Source organism: Arvicola amphibius, chromosome 11, assembly GCF_903992535.2.
Source record: "Arvicola amphibius chromosome 11, mArvAmp1.2, whole genome shotgun sequence".
Classification (NCBI taxonomy): domain Eukaryota; kingdom Metazoa; phylum Chordata; class Mammalia; order Rodentia; family Cricetidae; genus Arvicola; species Arvicola amphibius.
Window position 1 is genome coordinate 106,142,464 of NC_052057.2, and position 11,686 is coordinate 106,154,149.

Genomic DNA, 11,686 nt, shown 5'->3' on the forward strand with positions numbered 1-11,686 from the left:
CTGACTCAAAAATGCTAGAACAAAAGGATTTCAGGTATGAGCCACCACATCTTTCTCACTTCTCCCTCCTCAACTTCAATCTTTTGTTGGAGACTTGGTCTTTCTATGTAGCTCAGGCTGGCCTTGAACTCACAAGGGAGATTCTCTTGCCTCAGTCTCCCAGGTGCTGAGACTAGAAGCCTCTACCGCCACGGCGCTCCTTTATGATTTTTAAACTGCAATTTGTTTATTTATTTGTGTGCATGCATAGGAATGTGTGCTTGCCCTCATTCTTGAGTGGCATTCAGAGGGGAGCCTGCAGGAGTCTTTCTCTCCCTCTACCATGTGGAAGTGGAGGGTTAAATGCAGGTTGTCAGGCTTGGCAGCAAGTGCCTTTACCTGATGAGCCATTGTGTCTGCCAGGCCTTTGCTTCTTCTAATAAGAAAATAAAACTGATACACATGTGAGAACAAGATCTGCTTGGAGGCGAGAGAGAAACAATCTTTCTGGATCCCTCCCCCCCCCACCAGAACTAGCATACACATCTTTCTTTCAGCGTTCCAGTTCTTGGCCAGATGGATACGTTTTCTGTAGTTCCTACGGTGAGAAAGAGCCATGGCAAAGTAGAAGTCATCTACTGATTCTTACATATTCACTCATTTCTGTCCTCCAGTTGACTCCCTACTGAATGCACAGCTAATATTGTTAGCTGTGCACTGAGTCAGGCTTTGGATAAATTGTTTCAAGTATATTAACATTAACATAACTTTAGTGAGGCAGGTATGGTTGTTGTTATTATTATTATTACTATTATTGAGAGCATCACAGCCGTGATTCTTGCTGTGACCTCGAGCTCCTGGTGTCCTTACCATATCTATTTACCATGTTTATTTTTTATTATTTTTTTTTACCATGTTTATTTTAATGCAGTACTGGGGAACAGACCTAGGGCTTCATGTATGCCAGGCAACAACTCAGTCAACTGGGAAACTTGGAAAGATCAAATAAATTGCCTAAGATTAGACAAGCTGTCACTATTAAGTGAGGCAAGCGAGCTTCAAATCTAAAATCGCAAAGCAGTTACGCAAATACCCCGATGCTAGCCTGAGCTCTAGAACCCTTCCTCTGGCTCCATCCATTCTTAGAAGGCGCTGAGACTCTGGATGGTTTTAAACCAAAACTTCTGCTCCTGTGAGGCAGAAAGACGGGCTAGCCTTGATTTTCCCTTATTTAGCTAATAGATGTACCAAAAGTAATTTAAGGATCGTTCATATGCAGACAGCCTTGCAAACAGGGACTGTTTACCAAAAGCTTTCAAATATATGACCTCAACCTGATGCTTACTCAAAAACTAGGTAGGGAGGCTTGTGTAGTGTCCCCAGTGTCAGCGAAAGAGGGGAGAGGGAGATGACCCAAAGCCATGCCTGTTTAAGGATTTTGTGGTTGTCAGAGCAGTTAGGTAGAGTGGGGTTTGCTGGCCAGAATGAGAGCATTGTCAGCAGGTTCTGAGCTTCTTCCTATCAGTGGATCCAGCTGCGGCTGATACTAGCAGAGGAGGAAATGTTTCCGATGTGTTCCTACGTAAAGAGCGTAAAGACCATGTGCTGTTCCTGGGTGTGTTGTCACATACCCATAATCCCAAGGCAGAAGGATTGCCTGAGACAGGAGGCTTGTCACAGGCTTGAGGTTAGCCTGTGCTACACAGTGACTTCAAGGCAGCTGCTGCTCCAGAGTGGGCCCCTGTCCCAGGAAAACCAGTCAGTTCTGGAGAATGCAGCTAAGGTGGTGGAGGGCCTACCTAGCATAAACAGGCCCTCCAGGTTTCATTCCCAGTATTGCATGAAACAGGCTTGGTAGCTCTGAAAAACCAGTGGGAGGATCAGAAGTTCAAAGTTATGCTGACTACATAGAGAGTTAGAGGGTAGCCTAGGATAAATGAGACCTTATCTCAAGAAAAACAAACCAAACCAAATGCGCACATCCCTGCACATGTGTGTGTGCATGCACACACACACACACACACACACACACACACACAAGACATCTTAGACATTTTTGCTGTTGAGTATTCTAAGACTTGGACCTCATTGTTGACCTTTGGAAGTCAGTTCCCGATCTCAGTATCCCTGTCTTCTGAAGAATCCTGTAAAATAACAGAAGTGCTGTCCATTTGGAGTGAGCCTGCTGGGCCGACGGAAGCTAGGTTGCTGGACTGGACTTCTGGAGTTGGTTTGCTTGTTTTCCAATCACATAACATCAGCAATACTGGCCCCACAGAGTTCTATTGCCCGAGTGGACACCGGCAGCAGAACTCACAAGGGACTTTCAAGGTCTGAAGCACAGAAAAGGTGTTCGCATCTACTATCCCACCAGCCCCAGCCGCCAGCTGGACTCCTAGGCATGATCATGATGCATGTCAGGAAACCAAGTTCTAGAGCCTAAGTAGAGCTGGCACATTGACCCAGGATCAGAACCAGAGTCAATTTTGTTCGAGATGAATCCAGATTTAGTCTATGCTTTTTATCCTGACACCGTGCCCCCTCCGATAGGTATGAAACATTGAACAAATGTCAGGATAAAATTGTTAGTGTATCACTCTATCTCAGGATAATTCCCCTTTTGATTGCTCTTCGGGCATCATCGGAACATCTGGCAAATGGTCCGCTGCCTCCCTGTGGCAGCTGGGAGACCAGGGAGTAAAACATTTACCAGGTTATTGACATAATGGGTCTGGGTGTTTGTTTAGGTATCAGGTAGTTGTAGATTGCCCTCAAACACTGTTTTGAAATGAAAATAAATGTGACAGTAAGCCCCAAATGACCCTAATAGAATGTCAAGAATGATCAATACGTGGTCATGATAGGTTTATAGCTATGGGAGGTAATCCAGAGGGGGCCCATGGGTTCTATCTAATTGTTATGGAGACGGGGTGGGGGGGCAGTTCAGAAGGTTTTGGAAGGAGGAAATGAAGGGGGGGACTGGAGGATGAGTGAGGGTAACAGCTAGAGACTTAGTGGGTAGAAGGATTGTGAACTCTCTACTCAGTCAGAGGACCCCTTATTGAGGGAACCCAGAGGCTAGGGCATAGTAGAGCCTCTTGCAAATGAAGTTGTCTTCTGTAGAGCTGTGCACTGCAGATGAGGCGAGCCATAGGCCAGACTGAAAAGAGCTAGAAAACTGAGCGGATCAGGGCCTTCAAGGGTTTGAGCTTTTCTAAAGAAAGAACAAGTTTTTCCTGGAACCTTGGAAAATGGCACCATATTTGGAGTTCTTCTCTGTTAAGGGTGTGGGGAGTGCTTTAGCATGTGGTTCCCATGGGCAGACATGTCGGTATGGAAGGCATCAGCTGGTCGTCTTCAAGGGCCTGGGTGTACTGTTGGGGCTGGAAATCCTGAGAGTAGTAAGTGTTCAGTGTCCTCCAGCTGTAACGAAGGTGGCAGTTCAAACCGACAACTGGGTTTAGCCAACGGCAGATCATAGTAACTTTGGTAGAACTGTTTTGGTTAGACTGATGCAGGAGGGGCAAGAGAGAGCTAAGGCAATGGCAATAACAGACAAGGCCGTAGCCTGAGGGAACTGAGGTAAAAGGATTATTTATGTATGTATTTATTTATTATATATTTGTGTGTGTGTTTGTATGTGTGTCTGTTTGTCTATCGTGTGTGTATGTGTTTGTCTATCTGTGACTAGAGGACTACACATGAGAAACAGAGCTGAAGAAAATCAGGAGAGTATTGACTGACAGGGAGGTACCCATGAGCAGAGGAAGGGTAAGAATGAAGTAGATAAATGCTAGAGGCATAGGACAAGGCAGGACAGGAGGTGTTAGGCACAGAGAGGGCAGACTTGATGCCTTTATTGAGATTTGATGCAACAGTTTGGGGCGGGTACCCCCTGTAGATTTTAGGAAGAGGTGTGGTGCTACCAGCTGCTGAGGAAAATAAGGGAGGTGCTCCCACAGCTGGGGTAGATCAGAAGTCTCCTGGAATAACTTCCATGTCCAGGACAACTCAAAATCCCCAATCCCCAATGCATCTGTGAGGGTCAGCCTCCGAGTCTATAAGATGCTCCCTGTCTTCAGTGATGGAACCACAAGAGTCAATGAAACCCTGGCAAAAATGTCAATGAAAGTGATGTTAGAGAGAATCATTATGTTGTCCAGATGTCTCTTCCTCTTTTGTTTACTTCAGGTGTGTGGCTTTGCTGGCCTCTTGCCTTAATTCTTCCCTGAGACACCTTAGGATCAGGGTCCCATTTGTTCACAAGCTGGAACTCATCTGCAGTGCAGGGAGCAAAGGGGAAAAGAATGCAGACATGAGAGCCACGGTAGACACTGGGGAGTTCAGAAATGCACGTCTAACCATTCTAGGGCTGGAAGTAGGAGCTGGTGGGTATGGCTTGTCACCCCCGTCACCACCACCCCTGCGTCTTACAGACTACATACTTCAGACTGGCCTCCAACTCCCGATGTACCAATGGACATAGAACTGATCCTTCTGCCTCTACCTTTCAAGTCTGGGGATTACAGGCATCCACCACACCCAGTTTACTAAATCTTGGCATGTCAGGCAAGCACAACGCCAACTGAGATGGTTTTACCACACAGCTCAGGCTAGCCTAGAGTTTATTTTGTAGTATAGGCTGGCCTCAAATTACCACCTTTGTCTCCCAGGTGCTGGATTCCCAGAATATTTAAATTAAGATTTTAACATCCACAAAGGCAATTCCAGGAACCTTCTAGGCATGGAGAATGAGAGTCATTTAGATAAGTCACTTCTTTTGGGATGCTACTTGAGATTAAAATGAAGTTCTTAGGTCTGATATAATGGCTTGTGACTCTAATCTCAGTGCTGGGGGGCGGAGGGGGAGGGTTGAAGCAGGAGGGTTTCTGCAAATTTGGGAACAGTCGAGGCTACACAGTGAGTTCCAGGCTTAGGCTACATAGAAAGACAGTTGTATAAAAATGTAAAATATAAAAATCATAGAATAAAATAAAAAAAAAACCAAGACCCCCTCCAATGATCCCTTTCCTTAAATCTAAACATGAAGAACATTAGATTACCTTTCTTTTCCTACCTCTTCTTAAGTTCAACATTCAACTCCCTTTAGCTAAAGTACAAGGAACCTAGTACAGAGAAGAAACTCCTTTCTCTCTCTCTCTCTCTCTCTCTCTCTCTCTCTCTCTCTCTCTCTCTCTCTCTCTCTTCTTTCTTCCTCTTTTGAGACAAAGGCTCATTAAGTAGCACGGGCTGCATTGAACCCACTTCATAGCCCGACTAGCCTCTTTCATTTTCAGTCAACCATCCTGCTTTAGCTTCCTAAGTGCTGGGAGCACAGGCACGCATCACCATCTCTGGCATTTCAAGTTCCTCTTTGTTTTAACAGCGGTACTTGACCTCTCCCGTGTCACATCTACTTTTTCACTGTAGAGAAAGGAATCACATGCAAAACCTGTTTGCTTTGGTCCCCACAGGCCTGGTGGGTCTATCTTTTGCCTTAACTCCAATGCACTTCATTAGGACAGGTTGAGCTGCTCAGTCAGAATCATCCACGGCTGGCCTCATCCTCAGAGATTCACCTGAACAGCTGTGTGGAGTTTGTTGAGGGATTTGTGTGCATTAATGGTTACTTGTTACTGTGGTTGAAGGTGTTCCCTAAAGTTCAAGCGCTGGAGCAGAGTCCCAATACAGCAGTGCTGGGAGATGGGGCTGTGTGTGGAGTTTAATTCAAGGCTGAGTTAGTGTTAGGCAGGAAGTAGGTTCTGTGGCTCTGGAGCGGGCTCCGTATGACAGGGTAGATTTGCTCCTTCTCGCCCTCTTTCTTACTCTCTGTTTGCTCTTCTGCTTTCAAACAATTTAGAAATTGTTTGAAATTTCCCTAGATGCTGGCCTCTCAGTCCTGGATTTCACACCTTCTAAAAACATGTATCAGTTAATTTCTTTTCTTTAGGGGGGTGGGAGACAGCAACATCTATTCAGGAAATCACCCATTTATTTAGTTCTCCACCCGTCTACTGACAATCACTCACCCACTCTTGATTAACCTATCTCTCCATCCACGCACTGTTAGGAGTCATGAGGCCTAGTTTGAATTAGTACTTGAGTACGTGTCCAACTAGTCTAGGGTCTCTAGATGAGAAAAGAACCCAAGGGGACAGTCAACAAGGACCAGTGGACTTGATGACAGTGTAGAATACCGCTGGGACCACAGGGCCTGCATGCTCTGTTCTCTCCTGTAATTTTCATGATTCTCTTAGTGATTTTAATGCCGTTTTTGTCAATGATACATGGTATAGATGTGACCATTCCTGGAAACCCCATTTATTTTCTCAATATTTTCCCTTAAAATTCTTTGGGAGCTGATGCTTCTCAGATTTTTTTTTTTTTTTGGGAGGGTGGTCTGAGGATGCCAGCTGTCACTCCAGAGTCCAGGGACTGTTCTGACTCAGTGCTGAGAGGATCAGAGGCAGATCACCTCTATTTCTGTAAATATGTTTTGGTCAGGATTGTTGCTTTTGGAAATATGTACCTATGTCAATCGCCTTTTAGTTCTGTAAAGACAAGATGTACCTGACTTGATATTTGGCCAAATTAGCAAGATGGTAAGTGTTGTTTTTTGGTTTAAAAATGTTAGATGTAAAAGCTGGGGAGAAACATATTTGACATCTTTGTTTTTGCTAGAAGTTATCACTGGAGGATGGGAAAAACTTGCTTGTTAGTATGGAAAAACATACTTGTTTTTGATGTATAAATAAAAACAGCTGGAACTATTTGGGGCTGGCCACGTGTGAAACTTGCCTGGTCATCAGACAATTCATTTCTTTGCACAGATGCCCCTTCCCCATCTCACCCAGAACCTAAACCTAGGCTGTGGCAGGACCGCAGCCACCCATCCATTCATCTGCCTACCTATCTCTCTGAGCACATTTCAGTCCTTACTTTGGGGTTGGTAAAATGGATCTGTGGATGAAGATGCTCGCTGTCAAGACCAACGACATGGGTTCCATCCCTGGGGCCCACACAGTGGAAGAAGAGAACCAGCTCCTGCAAGTTGTCCTCTGACCTCCTCGTGTCCACCATGGTGCGCGCACGCCCAAAGAGCTTGAACCTACCTCTGTGTGTGATGTTCTTCTGCTAGTTAATACCAAGGGTATAGTAACTAATGTGCACTGAATATTTTTTTTTAAGGCAGGTGGTAGCCAAGACTGACCTTGAACTTGCTGTGCTGCCAAATATGACCTTGAACTTCTAATTCTCCAGCTTCTACCTCTCAGAGTCCTGGAATTGTAGGTGTGTACCACCACAACCAGCTTTTATTTGGTACTGGAGTACTGGGGATCAAACCCAGGGCTTTGAGCTTGCTAAGCAAATGCTCTACCAACTGAGTTACATCTCCAGCCCTTAAGTTCAAACTTGAGGGTTCAGAAAGCATTTCATAGGTGAGAAGAGAAAGGAGTGGATCTGGATATGAGAACCATTGTGCAATGTTAGTGGTACGAAGTGTGACTATGAAAATCTTCAAGTCAAAGTAGCTGGGTGGAAGGTACAGGGTCTCCGGCACTGAAGACTAGAGATGAACCAAGTCTGGGTCATGTGTGTCTTGGGCTCATGTGGAGAAGCCTAGAGAAGTTGAAAGGACACCGGCAGAAATCAGTGTGACACTTTTGTGTAAACCATGAAGCTATCGACTTCTCTAAGACTTTCTGAGTTGAGTTGATGGCAGATGAGAGTCAGGTCCAATGACCATGAGGCCAGAGGTGGCCTGCCCACTACCCTACACTGCCAGCCTTGCTTCTGACTCATTCTCCTTCTCCCTCTATCTAATCTTTCCCATCATTAAGTTTCTAATGTATACATCTGTAAACCCAGTCAGAGCTCAATAAATGTTTGTCGAGTGAATCACACGCCTATCAAAGGTGTGAGTGTACCTGAAAGCCCTCTAGGTTTTTTTTTTTTCCACCGTCCCAGGCCTGTGTCCATTGTATTGGTGGATTTGGACTGCATTAGGAAATTCTTTTCCCAGACATGGAATTATTCATAGCTCACAGCTACCCTGTAGGCATCAGGCACAATAGAAGCCGTCCACTGCACTTCCAAATCCATATCAGTGACTCCAAAAGCAAATGGAGGCTTGGCTATGAGGGCTTATAAGAGGACAGCCAGGACCTGCAACATGATATTAAAACAACAATTCTTTTTCTGGGGAAAGGATCTGCTCACTGTGGAACACTGTGCATTCATGGGGTAGTAGTCCTATTCCTCCCCCAACTTAGATAATTTTTATGTTGTACTTGGCTGATGGAATAGTCCCATGCCTAGTAAGTATATTGGGACACAGGGTGTACATTTGGGACATTTATTTTTAAATTTTAACTATTACTATTATATTATTTTGAGACAGAATCTTACAAACACTGGCCTGACCTTGAACTCACTGTGTAGCCAAGGATGGTCCTGGATTCCTAATTCTCCTGCCTTCACCTCTCAAGGACCAGGATTTCAGGCATGTGGCATCATGCCTCACTTAAATTTAGTTGTTATGTGTGTGAGAGCTTGCTCATGTGTATCTGCAGGTGTTTGGGACCAGGTTTGACAAGTATACCACTTACCAGTGTAGGGGCATAAGGATTAGAAAAATGTTAAGTAGGAGGAACAGCGATAAGAAAGAATCACTAAGACATAAAATAGTAACGGGAGGGCAACTCAGTGAATACTGAAAGCTGAATTCACCTTCATTTATTTTCCATTCATTTTTTTATAACCCAATACAAAAAGGGGAAGACTGCTTTAACATGATACAAAGGACAACTAGAACAGTTATTTGGTTTAATACTTTGAGACATCAAGTCATTAGCATTCTGTTGTCTAGGCAGTGAACCCACCCTAGACGAAGTATCCTGAAGGCAGCCATTCCCTAGGTCGAACCTCCTATTTCAAAATAAGAAGTGTGCTTGACTATCCTGACCATTGTCAGTGGGTAGTAGATCTACCTGCATGGGTCATCTTAATATCAATCCTAGGTCAAGATGTATAGTCCTAGCTGTTGTCAACAATTTTGAGCATCCTCAAACTCTGACCTTCAGACAAAGTGGAAATAGGCTTACATTTTTGGCCCTCCACATGTAGGTACAAAGGAGACCAGAGGACAGTTTTGAGATCGGTTCTCTCCTTTAACCATAGGTTACTGCGATTGAACTAGGGTTGCCAGTTCTGTGTGGCAAACATTTCTATCCACTGATCCATCTTGTTGTTCTTTGAGTGTTTATGTTCTATCTATCTATCTATCTATCTATCTATCTATCTATCTATCTAATCATCTATCTATCATCTATCTATCTATCTATCTACTTTTAAGACAGGGGGTCTCATATAACCCAAGCTGTTCTCAGCTTTGTGTACCTGAGGTTGACCTTGAATTTCTGATTCCTTTGCTGCCACCTCCAGAGTACCAAGATTACATGTATGCACTATTACATTTGACTTAATGTGGTGTTGGGGACCAAACCTAGGGCTGTGTTGTATGCTAGGCATGCCCTCTACCAACTGAGCTACCCCTCTGTCCTTTCGGAAGATATTAGTAAAGTGACTTTTACAAAGGCTCAATGGGGTCTGAAGAAACCAGAAAACAGCAGAGACATGCTTCCCAGATTGGAAGGATCAGAAGTGGAGTGAGAGGACAGCTCAGTACACAACTTCTCTTCCTGGGTCCCTCCTGCTAGTGTCTCCTACAAGCCGACCCTGATCAGAAGCCACGGCCCATGCTACCTCTACAGTCTAGTGTATCTGGTGCAGGGACAGAAAAGGGCTCGAGCAAGGCTGCAGGAGGAGGAAGCCCTGAAAGAAGGGATGAATGACATTCAGAGATGAGCTCAAGAAAGGGCTAGAGACGGCAAGGCTATTTAGAGCAATGAGAATAACTACAGAGAGAGGGACAACCAATAGAGGGTAGATTGGGGACACCAGATACTATCCACAATTGTGTGTGTGTGTGTGTGTGTGTGTTCTACTTTATACCTTTTATGAAACGTGAGTAAGCACATTACTTTGAAATTGGTTCATAGTATGTGCATGCATTTTGCACACACACACACACACACACACACACACACACACACACACACCCATGTCCACAGACTTCTTCAAACCCCTTTAGTATTCAGCCTCGGGGGATACCACCAGAACCCACGCTGCTAAATTGTTGTCTGTGAATGCTTCATGAAAATAGGAAGTTTTATGACACCAAATCAGGGGTGGTAGAGTTGAGAATGTGGATCCCTGGGAGTGTGCTTGCCCAGCAAGAGCCAGGCCTAGGGTTCAACCTCTAACATCAGGAAAATAAAACTCCAAACCAAAGACAACTGCACTGGTTGGTTTTTGCCCACTTGACCCAAACTAGAGTCACCTGGTAAGAGGGAGCTCAGCTGAGGAATCCCCCTCCATTAGATTGGCCTGTGGGATGTTTGTCAGAGAATTTTCTTGATTGCTAATTGCCAATGGTCAGGTTGTTCAAACATACTTCTTCTTTTGAAATAGGAGGTTCGACTTAGGGAGTGGCTGCCTTCAGGACATTTGGCTTAGGGTGGGGTGGGTTCACTGCCTAGACAACAGAATGCTAACGACTTGATGTCTCAAAGTATTAAACCAAATAACTGTTGTAGTTGTCCTTTGTATCATGTTAAAGCAGTCTTTCGTCGTCTTCCCCCTTTTTGTATTGGGGTATAAAAGGGTATGAAAATAGGCAGGGAGAGCCCACCATTGTGGGAGGTGCCATCCCTAGGCAGGTGGCTCTGGGCTCTATCACAAAAGTAGCTGAGCAAGCCAGTAAGGGGGATTCCACCATGGTTTCGGCTCATGCTCTTGCCTTGGAGTCCCTTGAAGATGGACTGTAACTTGTAAGCTAAAATAAAACTCTTTCCTCCTGTAGTAGTTACTTTTCTGTTACCGAGAAATTAAGCATACCCCCAATAGTACCGTGACCATACCACAACACAACATGCGTGCAGTCCAACATCAAAAGTCCCCATATAGCCTTTCACCGTCTCCACACTGTTTGAAGTCCAAAGTCTCCTGTAAGACTCAAGGCAATCTCTTAATTGTTACCCCATGTAAAATCCATAAAACACTGTGACCAAGGTAACTTATAAAAGAGGCATGTAATTGGGATTATGGCTCCACGGAGTCCGTGATGGCAGAGTGGAGGCATGACGGCAGGAATAAGCGAGATCTTACATACTGAACTGCAGGCAGGAGGCAGAGAACAGGCTAGGAACGGCGTGAGTCTTTTGAAAAACCTCAAAGCCCACCTCCAGTGACGTACTTCCTCCGTCAAAGCCACACCCCCTCATCCGCTCCAAATACCCATCAACTGGGGATCAAGTAAGCACATGCCTGAGACGTCGGGGCAAATCTCATGCATACCACCTCCATTTCAACCCTTAGCCCCAGGAGTACGGCCATATCATAACATGAAATGTATTTAATCCCACTTCAAAAGTCTCCATAAGTCCGTCAGTCTCCACACTGTTTTAAAGTTCAAAGTCTCTTCTGAGACTCCCAGCCATCTCTTAATTGTAACCCCATCTAAGACCCAACAGCAAATTATATCCTTCCAACATACAATGGCATAGAATATACATTACCATTCTCAAAGGGAGGAATTGGGGTACAGTAAAAAAGATACTGGACCAAAGAAAGACTAAAATCCAGC